At 30.7% G+C, this 15,896-nt stretch overlaps 3 non-coding genes across 3 annotated transcripts; all 3 read right to left on the bottom strand.

The window, feature by feature from the left end:
* Nucleotides 1-11,668: 11,668 nt before the first annotated feature.
* On the bottom strand, nt 11,669-11,741 carry Trnar-ccu (transfer RNA arginine (anticodon CCU)). Its single transcript has one exon. It is a non-coding gene; the product is annotated as a tRNA-Arg (tRNA).
* A 754-nt stretch (nt 11,742-12,495) lies between these two features.
* On the bottom strand, nt 12,496-12,568 carry Trnar-ccu (transfer RNA arginine (anticodon CCU)). Its single transcript has one exon. It is a non-coding gene; the product is annotated as a tRNA-Arg (tRNA).
* Nucleotides 12,569-14,607: 2,039 nt separating this feature from the next.
* Nucleotides 14,608-14,680, bottom strand: Trnar-ccu (transfer RNA arginine (anticodon CCU)). The gene has a single exon. It is a non-coding gene; the product is annotated as a tRNA-Arg (tRNA).
* Between the last annotated feature and the right edge of the window lie 1,216 nt (nt 14,681-15,896).

The raw sequence follows: 15,896 nt of genomic DNA, 5'->3' as shown, positions 1-15,896 counted from the left end.
AATTCATAATTTCGCAAAAAAATCGACTTTTCAACGTGGTCACCTACCTTAAGATGAAAATGAATTCTCAGGATCTATCTTAAACTCACCCAAAACAGCTTGAAGGTATTTATTATTTGAAGCTACTTCTTTGAAAGTTCCAAAGGAAAAACAATCCGGAAAACAAGACTTTCTTGTAATCCCAGTTACTTTCACTCTGCTTACTGTGTCTCGTAGATCTTCTCCTTTGGGGCTTTTGTTTAACTTAAGTAAGTGGAATATGCCTAGGAATTCTTTTCCATTCTTTTCTTGTAGACGTGGTGCAGTATCTTTCTTTTCTGCTGTTTATTTCAGATATTAAAATAGTCGACGTGCATAGAATATCTTTCTTATCTAATAAGGCTGTGCATAGTATATCTCCAGGTCTCAATTATTCTAGAAAGATGAATCATGCCCTCGAGAATAATATTAAAGTATATAAATAATCTGGTGGTTTCAACAATATTAATCGAAACGTCCTCGGAAACAATCAAATGAAAGTAAAAGATCATAACGCTTTCAAGAATGCACCAGTTTGAATACTATTTTCACCTTAGCAATAGGGAGCCAGCTACATGTCGTCCTCGTCATCTGACCACTGTTCAAAATTACAATATCCGTCCCAAAATAGTTCTAGTATTGCTTTAAAACGGGTTGTTATTATAGCCTTTAGCAATAGCTCATCAACTTTGCGGGTACTAAAAAATACTATAAAAATTTTAATGATTTTATTATTTATAATTATTGTAATATACTAAATTACATAGCGGGAGTTGAAATGTTCTTAAATTTTTTGTTTTATTTCTTATTAAATAATTTCTATAACGCATTTTTATAAATCACATAATTTCTTACGCATTTCTATTAATGACATTTCGAATGATTGGTTTAAGAAATTATTTTCTTTATTTCTTTTTCTTATTGAATACAATTAAATTCTGATTTCGGGTTTATTACGCTTGAATAAGTTTGGCAAGTACTATTTATAGTTTTTAATTGATTATTATACCTTTGAAGTTATTGATTATTATAGTTTTGAAGTTCTCATCAAAAGTATAAAATCAATTATTTAAATAACAGAATTTTGAGGAATGAAAATATATGAAACCTAGCTTAATGGCAAATTAAGCTCTTAGTATGACTTTAATGCAAAAAAAAAAAAAATTTGGAGGCGTATCTTCAAATAAACAAGAAATTATTAGTAAAATAGAACAAGTGGAAAATTTTTCTCAGCAGTGTGATTTAAATGACTTAGTGAATCATTTGTTTAGGAATTATTTCCTTATTCCTTTCTCTTATTGAATACAATTAAATCCTGATTTCTGGTTTAGGATGTTTGAAATAAATTACGCTAGTATTATATAGTTCAGTACGATTTAAAAATTTCCTTCAAAACTATGAAATCAATTATTTAAATAATACAAGAATTTTGATGGGGTGAAAATATATGAAACCGAGTTTAATGGCAAATTTGGCTCTTTGTAAGTATGATCTTAATGCAAAAAATATTTTTAGAGGCTTATTTTCGAATAAATAAGAAATTATTAGTAAAACCGAATAGGTGGAAAATTTTTCTCAAAAATGTGATTTAAATAACTTCTCTAATGATTTGTTTAAGAATTATTTCCCTATTTCTTTCTCTTATTGAATACAACTAATTTCTGGTTTCTGTTTTAGGATGTCTGAATTAAATTAAGCTAGTATTATTTAATTATGCAGGATTAAAAAATTCCCTTCAAAACTATGAAATCAATTATTTAAATAATACAAGAATTGTGATGGAGTGAAAATATATGAAACCACGCTTAATGGCAAATTTGGCTCTTTGTGTGATTTTAATACAAAAAAAAAATATTTTTAGAAGTTCATCTCCGAATAAATGAAAAAAAATTATTAGTAAAATAGAACAAGTGGGAAACTTTTCTCAACAAAGTGATTTAATAATAATAAATTAAGAACTCTCATAATAATAATAATAAACTAAAGTCATAAAGAATAACATAAATAAAGAACTCTCATTTATCTATGAATTTCAGCTTCGTAGCATTTTGCTACATAGTAAAAACCTATAAAATACTATCTTGTATCGCTGACCTGCAAGGCTCTTCCAAATGAAGATGGAGCTATGGCTCTTGTGATACTATTTCAGGTGGTATAACTTTGAGATTTCTTTATAAGTAAGCTGTTTATTTCAAAAGAAATCTTGTATAAAATGGTTGATTGTGGTGTGTCGTTGAATGAAACAGAAACCAGCAGAGAAAGAAACGCTATATCATGGATTCTCACAAACAAGCTAGCTTAAAATAATTCTTATAAATATATAATAATTATAAATTTCTTTTAAATGATTCTTATAAATATATAATAAGTATAAATTTCTTATAAATAATTCTTATAAATATATAATAAATATAAATTTCTTATAAATATATAATAAATATAAATTTCTTATAAATAATTCTTATAAATATGCAATAATTATAAATTCCTGTCGACAAAAATTGTAATTGGAATATTTATTTTGTTTAGATTATTATCATGTGAGAACATGATGTTGTTTTGGTTAGGGGGTTTTGAAGCTCGAAATCGCGTAGGCAATGAATAAAGCATAAAATGGCAATTTTCATCATCATCTTTTATTCGCTTATATTTTTACCTGCTTTTACCAGTATTGAATTATTATTAAGTACGCTTCTTTGAAAGCAGATACGTTTTTAAAAAGTTGACCTGCTTTTGCCAGTATTGCTTTATTATAACGTATGCTTCTTGACAGCAGATGCGTTTTTCAAAGGTTGACGTAGAGCTATGACATCATAGCTGTTATTTTATCTCAAAATCGGTCGAGCTACAAAACTTTATTTGCCAGCTAGAAAAATTGAAAATGAAAGTTTAAAATAATTATATATATATAAAGCGATAGAGACCACCTTTAAAGAAGTCTAGGGATTGTTTCAATTGTTAATGACTTAAATTAATTAATACAAATAATGACAACAAGTGAAGTTTTCTGATGATATGAAGATTTTTGTACTAATGCGTGTGATGGTAGTATTCGTGTCATGTCAGCTCTCTCAACATATCCATGAAATAAACTGAACACACTTGGGATAAGAAAATGCCTTTTCTCATCCACCTAATTCAAATGAATATTTTTAACAATTTTTCATTTCAGATTTTTATTTAATTTTGATTTAGCTTAGTTTAATTTAGTTATGTAAAACCTCGTCTTGAAACAGCACGAGGCCTATTTTGTTTCAAATCGCATGCAGTTACCTGATATTTTACAGCAAAGCAAGAGAAAATGGTATTTGATAATCGCAGTAATCTCGTCTTAAATTACCTGTCTTTTTCAATAAATTTCTTTTCGTTTTGATTTCTTATATAATTTTATCTGGAAAGATAGTTTTCTTAAAATATCATTCTGGAAAGATATTAGTTTTCTTAAAATATCATTTTTCCTTATTTTAAATGCAAAGCGAGTAAAAGCGAAAAGAAAACTATCAAAACTATTTTCCGTGAAATAAAATGCAAGAAAGTGATTGGAATCTGCAATTCGTGAAGAAACAAAATATCTTCTTCTACAGTGTATTGCAGATTCACTAAAGGAATTCAAAGCCCCGTATGCAATTCATTTTAATTTCAATTCCTGAAATCGAAAAGACTTTGTTCATTCCAGTGCGAGTAATATTCTTTCGTTATCACATTTCTCAAAGAGTTTTCAATCTTCTGGGAACAACTACTTTATTTACTGAAAAGAAATTGCTATTGTCTGCAATTTTTCGCAGCCATTTCCTTTATGCAAGCTGCAGGGTACGTCATATCAGATGAATTGTGCTAATTTTTTGCAATAGGGGTTGTAAAATACAATATAAAAGGCTATGAAGGAGAATTGAATAATGAAAGTACCTTCGTTAAATATTTTCTGGTTTTTGCTTAAAGCCACAAAAGTGATTTCCTCTTCATATTTTTCTAATCGGGAAATATTCTACCCTGTTCAAAAGGTGACGGAGCTCAGGATTGATGAAACATGCTCAAAGGGAAAAGTTTTAGAATTTTAAAATAAGAATTATGATTTTTTTAATTTAATTCAGATTTTTCTAAGGTGTTCCGTTAATAACAATTTTCCATGTCTTATTACTTCTGTTTATTACTTTTTCTGAAATTTAATAAATATTTAAGAAATCATACAAATTTGAAAAGAATAATTCTTCTCCGAGTTTTAATAAAAGTTACTTTGAAATTCTAATACTAGTTTTGAGAAAGACGATTTTTTCATCTAAAGGGAAGTGGAGAGGGGGGGATTTGACAGCAGTTATAACTTTCAGGAAATAAAAAAAAATAGGAAATTTCATTCTTCACCGAGATTTGAATAAGTAATTCTTTTAATAAACAGTTTGCTAGCTCTAAACTTACAATTACTGTTTGTAGTGAATGTTATTATGAGAACCATTTATAATTCGCGGGCAACTTTTTGAAATATTTTGTGCAATTTTAGCGTTTAAAAGAATTTTTTTGGCAGAATGGCAAAAAAAAAGAAAGAAATGTTTATGTTGAAAGGCAATTTCTGAGGTTATCGAAATACAGGGTGATTATAATTAAAGTTTAAGTTTCAAAACGCTATAAAAAAAAGAACCACTGATGAGAATGACGTCAAATTTGAATGGCATGTTATTGAAGAAGGCGGAAAGCGTATGGCAGAAGAAAAAATTTAGTTTCATGTTTTAGCAACAGATGGCGCTGTAAGCGGCAGAAGATGTAAATTAAAATACCTGTCATGCACACGACACATTTCAGTGTTATAAAATCGCCAGGTACACGGTTGTTCCTCATTTCGCGTCTCAGACGTTCGCCATGGGTGTCTCACTGCAGGACCGCGCTCTGCTGATAAAGCTGTACGATGATTGTGCAAAAGTAGAACGATGATTGTGCAAAAGTATCTCTGCAAAAGTTCAGGAAGCTGAAGGGTATAAAAGAAGGCGTTGATCCAATGAGTGTCGTAGGTCTAAAGAAAATGATGCAAAAATTCGAAACGACAGGTTCGTTTGATGTGCAATCTGTTAGAGGGAGAAAACGAATGCATTCGACGGTAGTTGAAAAAGTGGCCACAACATTACAAGAGGGGTCGGTCGGTGGTGTGCAACCGTCAGTGCACGAGGAATTGACCGAACATTGGACAGGCCTACGAGCACGGTGCTGAAAATTGTACGAAACATCCTGCAATGCTATCCATACAAAATTGGCTATGTGCAGGAGTTACTTCCGTCTGATCTGCCAGCAAGGGCGTTAGAATTTCTTGTTCGCATGGAAGTGGATAATGAATGGGCGTGGAAAATTTTGTGGACAGATGAAGTCCATTTCCATCTGACAGGGTACGTCAATACCCAGAATTCTCGAATATGGACAACTTCATCCTGAAAAGGTCACGGTGTAGTGAGGTTTTACGGCATCATTCATCCTACAGCCATATTTTTTCGAGCAGACGGGTGCTTCCGGTCCTGTTACCGCTACCGTCACAGTTCATCGCTATACTTATCCTTTGCGCAACCACGTCATTCCAGCTCTGCAACAGCGTGGATGGAATCATTTTTATGCAAGATGGCTCTCCCGTGCACATCCCGTGAAGCAGCTGCTGAGGCGCCATTTCGGAAGTGCTCGAATTATCAGCCGTCATTTCCTTACAGCTTGGCCATCCTGATAACCTGATCTTACTCCGTGTGAATTCTGGCTCTGGAGTTATCTGAAAGATGTTATGTTCCGTGCTCCAATTGCAAATTTAGCGGTATTAAAGTCATGCATTTCGCAACACATTCTGAACATCACCCCGGAGACACTGCGATCTGTTGTGGAACATGCTGTTTGTCGCTTTCAACTTGTTGCATACAACGGTGGACACCATATTCAACATGTTTTGCGCTAGTCTCGCGATATTTCTGAACTTCTTTGATGAATGGCTCTTATGCGGTATGTCGCCGCAAAACTCTTGAAACCGATTTGTCTCTTTCGATGTGATATGTACAGTCATGCAAATAAAACTACTCAACAATTCTAATTTGTCAATGTGTTTTAATGTGTAACTTACACCTTAGCCGTTGTTTTAAGAATCCTTTCTTATTTGTCGTCGTGATTCTGCCGCTTACAGCGCCATCTGTTGCTAAAATGTGAAACTAATTTTTTTCTTCTGCCATACGCTTTCCGCCTTCTTCAATAACATGCCGTTTAAATTTGAAATCATCCTCATCAGTGGTTCTTTTCTTATAGCATTTTGAAACTTAAACTTTAATTATAATCACCCTGTATATAAAAAAAGCGCGGACAGTAAAGTGTTTAACATTTTTTTCAATTCAAGGTGTGTTTGTGCGCGTGCGTGTGTGTGTGTGTGTGTGTGTGTGTGTGTGTGTGTGTGTGTGTGTGTGTGTGTGTGTGTGTGTGTGTGTGTGTGTGTGTGTGTGTGTGTGTGTGTGTGTGTGTGTGAAATTCAAAATTTCTGGTAACATTTTTATTCTGGTAACACATTTATCAAGTAGAGTTTTAGTCAAATTGAAAAATATTTATGTCCAAACCTTATAGATCTAAAGTTTTATTATTTTTTGTCAGAAAATTAAATTACTAATTTTATTTTTAAAATGTAAATAGAAACGTAATTTTGGTTTTCAAGTAAACTAATATAAAGTTTTGAATGTTAATAAAATGCCGAGAAATTATATCTGTGACATATAAAATTTAGATACTTCGTATTACCAGTAGAAAAGCAGCACAAACAACCATCAGATGCTTGAACTGTGTGCCAAATTTCATTTATTCAACTCATTGCGTTTTAGAGTTATCACTTTTACATGCAGTCTTAAGTGCATTATCTGTGACATGTAAAATTTAGATACTCCATAATACCAATAAAAAAGGCAGTATAAATAACCATCAGATGCTTGAACTGTGTGTCAAATGTCCTTCATTAAAGTCAACTGTTTTTATAGAGCAGGAGTAGAATTAATTAAACAAAAAAAAGTGTAATTGGATCAGGAAATAAGAGAACATTTTAGAATGAAGTTAATATGTGCTAAATTAAGGCAAAAATTAGGAAATTAATTAGAATTAAAAAATTTAAATTAGATTAAGAGATATCATTATATACAGATATATATATATATATATATATATATATATATATATATATATATATATATATATATATATATATATATATATATATTCAAATGGAATTTTTTCAATATGATCGCATTTTTCTTTATTTCAAAATAACTTAATTAACTTCAGTATAAAAAATATTTTATTTATATCAAAATGAAATTTATTAATTCATACATTATACTTATTACTTAGTTGTAAATAAGAAATAATAGATTTCCGAAAAATACATCCAGTTTTTCTACTAATATCCATTTTGAATGGATTCCTTTCAATAAATATAAAAATGGAGGTTGAAGTGTTTCAAAGAATTTTCGTTCTTAAATTTTTCCATCTAAATCAATTAAATAAAATCCTTTTAACAGAAATAAGAGACGTCGACAACATTTCTGACAAATTCAGAACTCTCCTATTTTTTCTTCTCGGGGGAATAAAAAGAAATACGTTTGATTGTGTTAAAGAGATTTTTCTCCATTAAATCATAAAATCGTGGGATTCTTCTCCTTTTTCTACTTTGAATTTAAATTCATTGCATGTGTAATATTATTTCACTCAGAAAAACAAACAAAATCTTTTCACTTAAAATCAATTTGTTTTCGAAATAAGTAATAACTTTTTTAGAAAATTCAACAATATATGAAATTTTCAGAAACTGCCACTAGCATCTAATGTCCTCGTGTTCTTATTTAAACTGTTATTGAAAGAATTGGCAGAAAATAAAAACTTAGTAAGAATTCCGTATTTAAAGCATTTGTGGAAAATTTCACAGAATCTCAAAAAAAAATTAATAAAAGCGTTTTTAAAAACATGTTGTTATTAGTGTATTGAAAAATAGATTTTTTATTTGTATTGTTTTCTACTATTTTTTTCTTTGATATATAATTCATTATTATAAATATTATGAAATTTTATAATTCAGTACCATGAATCATTCGAATGGAATTAAAATTTAATTAAACTAATTGATTAAATTGGGATTGATTGATTGAGGACTAATTGATTAAGTTAAGTTAATTTAAAGGAACCTTATATATGTGGGTAAGGAAAGGCCCAATTAATACGCAAATTCGCGCTTCTTCTGAATATTTCGACATGAAAATGTACATCCGAATGTACAGACCTGAAACAAATCTAAATAAAAATGTGCAAAAATAATGGTCATTTTGAATGGTTTACCGTCGTAGGAATTAAAAAGCATTTATCGTACTAGAACTAAAATTGTTAGTACGTGATCTGGCAGCAACATATCAGCTTCGGACTCGCACGTTTCTGAGTTCGATTCCATCAAAGATTGCGAAATTGTTGCAATTTAAATCTGAATTATCTGACTATGCTCTTAACCAGCATTATTCAAAAGCTGTTAGACTGATGTGAGCTTTCGCAACAAATTTCTAGCTTCTGAGGAATTAGCTGCTTGAGATCTATCTCGTTTTCCTCGAAATGAAACATAAGTGTGGTTTTATTTCTCCTGAAAATCCTTCAGGAAGGCAATCTACTCTTCATATAATGAATCTAAAGCAGCGTTCACACAAGGTCACTTGTTGCGCTCAATGGAAGGTCACACCTACTTCAGGAACATCACATGACCCCAATGACACACTGGCAAATGATTGTCTCATCGGGACAACTACTTGTGATTGTCTCATTGTGGTCACATGAACTTCCTGGAGTAGGTATGACTTCCTATTACGAGTAATAATTGGTCTCGGATGAACGCTGCTTATTTCTATCTACTTAGTTACCCAGGTACTAAAAGGTCGTTTTGATCAACGGAGAAGGCCAAGCTTCCCCTTTATTATAAATTCCTGACTCAAGATCAGATATAAGTTACATTAAATTCGATTAGAACTGAAACCACATTGAAAAATGTAATACCGTCTTCGATATCTGACCCTAGAACAAAATTTACAGGTTCGTTTCTAATATTCTTCAAATAGTTGTAAAATTAGACACTAGCCTAATATAATCAAAATCAGATAGGTTTCTTATATTCATATAGTAAAAGAGCAGATAATGCGTTTTCCTCTTTTGGTACTTCCAAGAACTAAAAGATTAGAGGGACATTTTTGGAATTTCATGCCCTATTTTCTCCCTATTTCAGCTTAGAAAAAGTCAAATGGCTGCTAACACTAAAATTAGTGACTTACCACAATGGATTTTTTTTAATTAGTTAATAAATATATCTATGAAATTTTTCGATGAATGACATTTTTGATCCGTACTTTAGCATCCCTTAACTTTTACAAATTATTGACTGATTAATAAATGCTATAGTAAATTATCTATGGTAAAAATTTTATTATAAAATCATATTGTAAACTGTAAGATTATCATTCCCAATTTCAAATACTGAATATTGAAAAGTAATTTTTGTTACGATAAATATTGTATTGGGCGGTGTGTGATTGATGCACCAAACTATTATGACAGAATTCATCATCTGCTTTTAAATGATGCTCTAAAGTTATTTTTTACTTTAAGCTTAAGTAAAGTTTAATTTTAAAGTAAGCTTTTAAAGTAGCTTTTTGACGAAAATAACTTGCATAGTGAGAGAGAGCAACATAAAAAAGCCGAAAAATATCTAGAAAATATTTTTCAAAGCAAGTTTCTCTGCCACTTCCAACAAAAAAAAACGACATTCGATGTTAAATATTATACATAAAGCCCTTCAATTTTTATAGCTGCAATGATCGCAAATATTGAAAATATATATTATTCTCAACAAATATAACATAAAGTGAATTTAGACAGGTATGAATTACAATGTTGCTTAGTTTTAAATCCAAATATACTCATCTGTCTAAAATAAACAATAATAATAAACATTGCAAATATCAACTGGAATGAATAAGTGAGATTATTATACTGAATTAAACGATGTGGATGCGAAATTCTTTAATGAGTTACGATGAGGAAGCCTATTATTGATAAGGAAAGATTAAAATGCAATTGTGTATTTTCATTTCATTAATAATTCAATCAAAAACGACTCGAGCATCTGTTATCCGATTCTGCTTTTGTATTTTCTGTAATCCTTACTTACAAAAAGAGTTGTTTCACAGACTTATAATATTTCAGTAGCAATATGCCCTAGGTTTGATTAATAATGCTATTAAGCATTATTGTCTTAGTTACAATATATATCTTTATAATGTATAAAATACCGGAGGAATGTTATTATAAATTAACTAATAGTCACTTCTCTAATTTGCAACCTACAGCTAAAACATTAGAAAATAATTATCTTTGCGTCAAATCGATATATTACTTTTCCATGTATATTCAAAGCTGCAAATGTTCCAAAATATAATATAAAAGGAATTTGCGTTTCAGAGGTTTCTAAGATCATATAAATCCTGTTCTTTTTTTAATGAATATTTTTTTGTTTTTGCAAATCATACTTAACTACACCATTTTAACATTATATTTTTATTAATTACTGATAAAAGAAAATATCTGAGAAAAAAAAACAAGAATTTAATCTGGGGGATATATTTGAAAACGAAAGTATATTAATAATAATCATCATTCTATAATTAACTCATGAAATTTTAGCAAAATTGTATTTATTACTTATTAATAATACACTCACGTTTCTAATTAAAAATTCATGGCATTTTTATATTCTTGATAGAGGAAAGGAAGGAAGCGATAAAAAATTATCCTTTCTGAATTTTCGTTTTTGATTAATTAATATTTACATTATTCTGAAAATGTATTTTTTAGGGGGTGTGGAGCGAGTCTCCTTTTAAAACTAAAAAAATTTAAGTGAATAAACATTTTCTTCCTATTCCAGCCAGTCGATAATTCAAGATGACATAAAAATATTTTTCTGAAAAAATATCATCGAAAGTTATAGTAAAAAAAAATTTCAATATTTTGGTTAATTTCTTATTTATTTAATATTTCATATGTTTGCGTTTTGAAAAATTGACAATATTCTTCTTCTTGTCATAAACAATGCCTACAAAACTTTATAGAATTCGGTCAAGCTATTTAAATAAAGATGCGGAACATAAATACATAGATAAATAGATTCGTATTTAGCCTCAATATCATTTTACTTCTATAAAGACAAGGTTATAATATGCAAAAACCTTTATCGTCTGCTTTTATTTAAAGCCAAACAATTGTTGAAAACCACCGGAACTAATTTTTTTTCCATAGATTTCTAAAATTTGTTATATTGGTGCTGAAAATTTTGTTCACAAATGCGGGAGTAAAAGCACAACCAAGCAAAGCCCGTCATACAAGATCTCATACGGAGATAATCGAAAGATCTGAACGGCATGACAACATTGGTGGAAGCTATAGTTGTGTCTTGGTGGATAACACCGTCATTGGTGCAACCCCTTCCATAGGAGGTGCATCCCGTCATCGGAGGGAAGTAGTTAGCCTCACAAGCGTTGTTATATCCATAAAAGTAGCGAGAACTAACTACCATGCCAGAAATTTCTCATGCACAATTCTGAAGTGCCACCCGAAAATGAGGGGAAAAATGAATATGTACCCTCGGCGGGATTCGAACCCGCAATCCCCGGTTTAGGAGACCGATGCCTTATCCGTTAGGCCACGAGGGTTCAACAAAATGCCAAAAGTTTGTCTTCGTTTCAGCGAATGACTTAAAATTAGCAAAACTTCCATAAGTCAAAACTTTTAAGACCAATAAAAGCATTATCAAGAAGCATATTGAATTAAAATAGAAATTTTAAAATTGAATATTTAATAAATTTTAGTGTTTTGATAAATTGACAGTAATCTTTCTCTTAAATAGTGTGCAAATTTTTATAAAATTTGGGTTTGTTATTTAGGTGGAGATGCGGAACATTCCTGCATATATTCATACATAGCCTCAATAACTTTTTATTTATATTAAGAAAAATTTATAAATATAAAAACTTTATCGTTCAAAATCTTTATCGTCTGCTTTAAATTAAAATCAAACGATTTTTAAAAACCATCAGTAACTAAATATTACCACAATTTTCTAATATTTGTTATATTAGCACTACAAATTTTGTTCGAAAATGTTCAAATATAAGCACAATCAAGATACACCCACCTTATCCGAAGGCATGCAGAGAGAATCGAATGATCTGGACGGCATGAAAACATCGGCAGAAGCTATGGTTGGTTCTTTTGGGCCATCATCCCCCGCATATAGCCACTTTAATTGTCTTTTACCGATGACAGGAAGTGCATCCCACCATTGGTAAGAGACAGCCAGCCCCAAAACCGTTGCTGTAGCCCTGTCGAGAAACAACTACCAAACCATAAATGTCTTATCCCTAAATCTGATATGGATCCCGAAGATGGAAGACAAAAAGGAAGCTCTACCCTCGGCGGGATTCGAACCCGCAATCCCCGGTTTAGGAGACCGATGCCTTATCCATTAGGCCACGAGGGCTACAAAAAAAAAAGCAAAGGAAGCTTGTCGTCTTCTCAACAAAAGACTTCAGATTAGAGTACAGCATATATAAATCACTATTTTTATGACCAATAGAAGCATTTTCAAGAGTTATTTTAAAATAAAAGATAATAGTTTTAAAAATCAATGCTGGAATAGTTCAAATGCGTAAAAATGACAAAATGTTGTTAATTTGTAATTATTTGAATGTTTGCGGGGGTCATACATACATACATAGCCTCAATAATTTTTATTTATGGTCACAATACATCCAAAGAATCCCGATTTTTTTTTTTTTTTTTGATTTTTTTTTTTCCTTCTCTTTCTTCTTTCTTTCTTTCTTTCTTTTTCTAGTTTTCGAGAAAAGGTAAAAATTACAATTCGAGCACGCACGTAACTCTCAAATCGCTGTGAAAATGTAACAAATGTAAATGAATGCAATAAACCAAATTAATCCTGAAAAAAATTTAATACATAAATCTGAATCTATGCAGAAACTCATTATATTTGTGACGAATATAAGTTCACTTATACTTCGAAGAACCACACAAACAGATTTCCCATGAATAGATTTGGTTCAAAATTTACAGAAATATATAAATCTGGTCGTCATTTCATATATAATATCTCAACGATCTAGCTCAAAGCGTTTTTGAGTTACCGGGTTCAGAGACAGACAGACAGACGTGATGTAAAAAATGTGTTTTTTGGACTCGGGAAAGTCTAAAACAAGAAAATTCTACAAAATATTGAGTTCGAATACTTTTTATATGAAAAACATCTTACTTCTCTTATACTTCTATGCTTCTTATAAGAGTAAGTGAAAAGGAATTAAATATCAAAAGTTTTGAAATAAATAGCAAAAGTAGAATAGAAAAATAAATGAGAAAAAAATACTATATTCTTTTTTTTTCTTTTACGAAACATTTCTGAATTATTTAAAGTGATGTTTTCATTTTTTAAACAAACAATTATTGTTGCAATAGAAAAGCTATTAATTATTAACGGCAAGAAGAACTTTTTACTCCAGAATTCCTGCAAAAAAATACTTCAAAAATCGACAGCTTAACTAGTGTTAATTAATAATATTGGAATCCTCCATATGGCATAAAAAGTATTTCTGATCTTTCTATATGGCAACTATGTTAAACTTCTGGCATAAATGGCTTTAGAACAATTTTAATTGGACATTAACTTATCTTGCATTTGATGTAAAAAAACTACTATTATAAGTCTCAAAGAGAGAAAAGAAGATTTACGAGAAAGGATTATTTACGAACTCAGGGAGAATAGATGCTTAATTACGTAATAATTACAGTTTAGATTGTCGGCTGCATACCAGTCTGGCTTCATGTCAAGGCAAAAACTGTATGGAATCTTATGCGACGTCATCGGACAAGGATTCCTTAATTAAATTTAAGCTTTCGGCGAAGTTCTTATGAAAAAGAGGAGCACAAGAATTATTTAAATATTTTAAATGAATATCTGAGGTAACTAGAAGAGTATATGAAAAAACAACTTTGATGAAAATATGAACAAACCCCTTTTGTAATATATCGCATTAATTATAAATTTATTAGCTACAAGTTACATTAATCTATTTACATACAACGAATTGTATTAGCCACAAATTGATGATAAAAAATTGCTTTTTAAGTCAAAGAAGTGGAAGTCGAGGTTTCTGCTGAGAACCATATATTCTCTATCGTAACATTTATTTCGTATGGAAGAAAGTTATTTAAACGTGCTTACTTTCAGCAGCATTCATCAAGAAAGAATTTTGAGCACTACCAAGTTAATCCTACCATACAAGAAATCATACGGAGATAATCGAAAGATCTAGACGGCATGACAACATCGGTGGGTGCTACAGTTGAGTCTTGAAGGCCAGCACCGTCCGAGGTGTAACCCCTTCCGTAAGAAGTAATCGGCAAGAGGTAGTCAGCCCCAGAACCTTTGCTGTATCCACCAAGATGGTGAGAACCAACACAACCATGCCAGAAACTTCTTTCCCGAAGATGGGAAAGAAAAAGAAGATTTACCCTCGGCGGGATTCGAACCCGCAATCCCCGGTTTAGGAGACCGATGCCTTATCCGTTAGGCCACGAGGGCTCGTCTTGGAAAAGGAAGATTGCCTTCATTTGAAAGAAAGGCTTAAGATTAGTACAAAGCATGCTTAAGTCACTACTTTCAGACCAATTAAAGTACTGTCAAAAGGAATGTTAAAATAAAAGGGAAATTTAAAAATAAAACAGTGCTAGAGTAGTTCAAACTCTAAAAAAGACATTTTTTATATATATATATATATAACTTGAATGTTTATAAAATATTTTAAAAGTTGACAGTATTCTTTCTCCTTCTTAAATAACAAGTGCTCAAAATTTGATTAAATCGATACATTTGTTTAAGACATATGGAACATGCATACATATATAGCCCAAATGATTTTTGTTTACAATCATATCCAAACAATCTCAGATGCTTTTGTTTTCGTTGTATTTGCATACCAGAAGCTCCTCATCCCCAAATCTGACTTGCTTCCCTAAATGGGATCAAAAACAAGATTTTACCCTCGGCGGGATTCAAACCCATTATCTCCGTTTTAGGAGACCGATTCCTTATCCGTTAGGCCACAAGGGCTTTAATCAAAGTAGAACGGTTGTCTTCAGTTGAGAAAATGTCTTAAGATTTATATAAATAATACATAAATTACTACTTTAAGACCAATAAGAGAATTATCAAATGGCAAATTGAAATAAAAGAGAAATCATTAAAAAATGGTGGTAAAGTAGTTCAAAGTGTAAAAAAGACAAAATTTTGTAATTTCATATTACTTGAATGTTTATGAAACTTTGAACGGTTGACAATATTATTTCTCATTCTTAAATAATAAGCACTTAATAATGTAATTGTATTCGGCTCATTTATTTAAGAAGAGATGCGGGGCATGCATACATACATAGCCACAATAATTTTTATTTATGGTCGCAATACATCCAAAGAATCCCTTTTTTTTCCCTGTAAGACTTTTTATAGTTTTCGAGAAAAGGTAAAAATCCCTATTCCAATATATATGTAAAACACAAATCTCTGTGAAATTTTAACAAATATAAATGAATGCAATAAAGAAAATTAATCTTAAAGAATAATTGATACATAAATCTCAATCTATGCAGAAATCTCATGAAATCTGTAACGAATATAATTTCACTTGTATTTCGAACAGCCACACAAAAATATTTCCCATGAATAGATTTGGTTCAAAATTTATAGAAATCTACAAATCTGGTCGCAATTCCTTATATAAAATTTCAACCATTCATCTCAA

The sequence above is a fragment of the Argiope bruennichi genome, chromosome X1 (assembly GCF_947563725.1).
Source record: "Argiope bruennichi chromosome X1, qqArgBrue1.1, whole genome shotgun sequence".
NCBI lineage: Eukaryota > Metazoa > Arthropoda > Arachnida > Araneae > Araneidae > Argiope > Argiope bruennichi.
The sequence above is the reverse complement of the archived record's forward strand: the minus strand, read 5'-3'. Positions and strand labels throughout refer to the sequence as shown.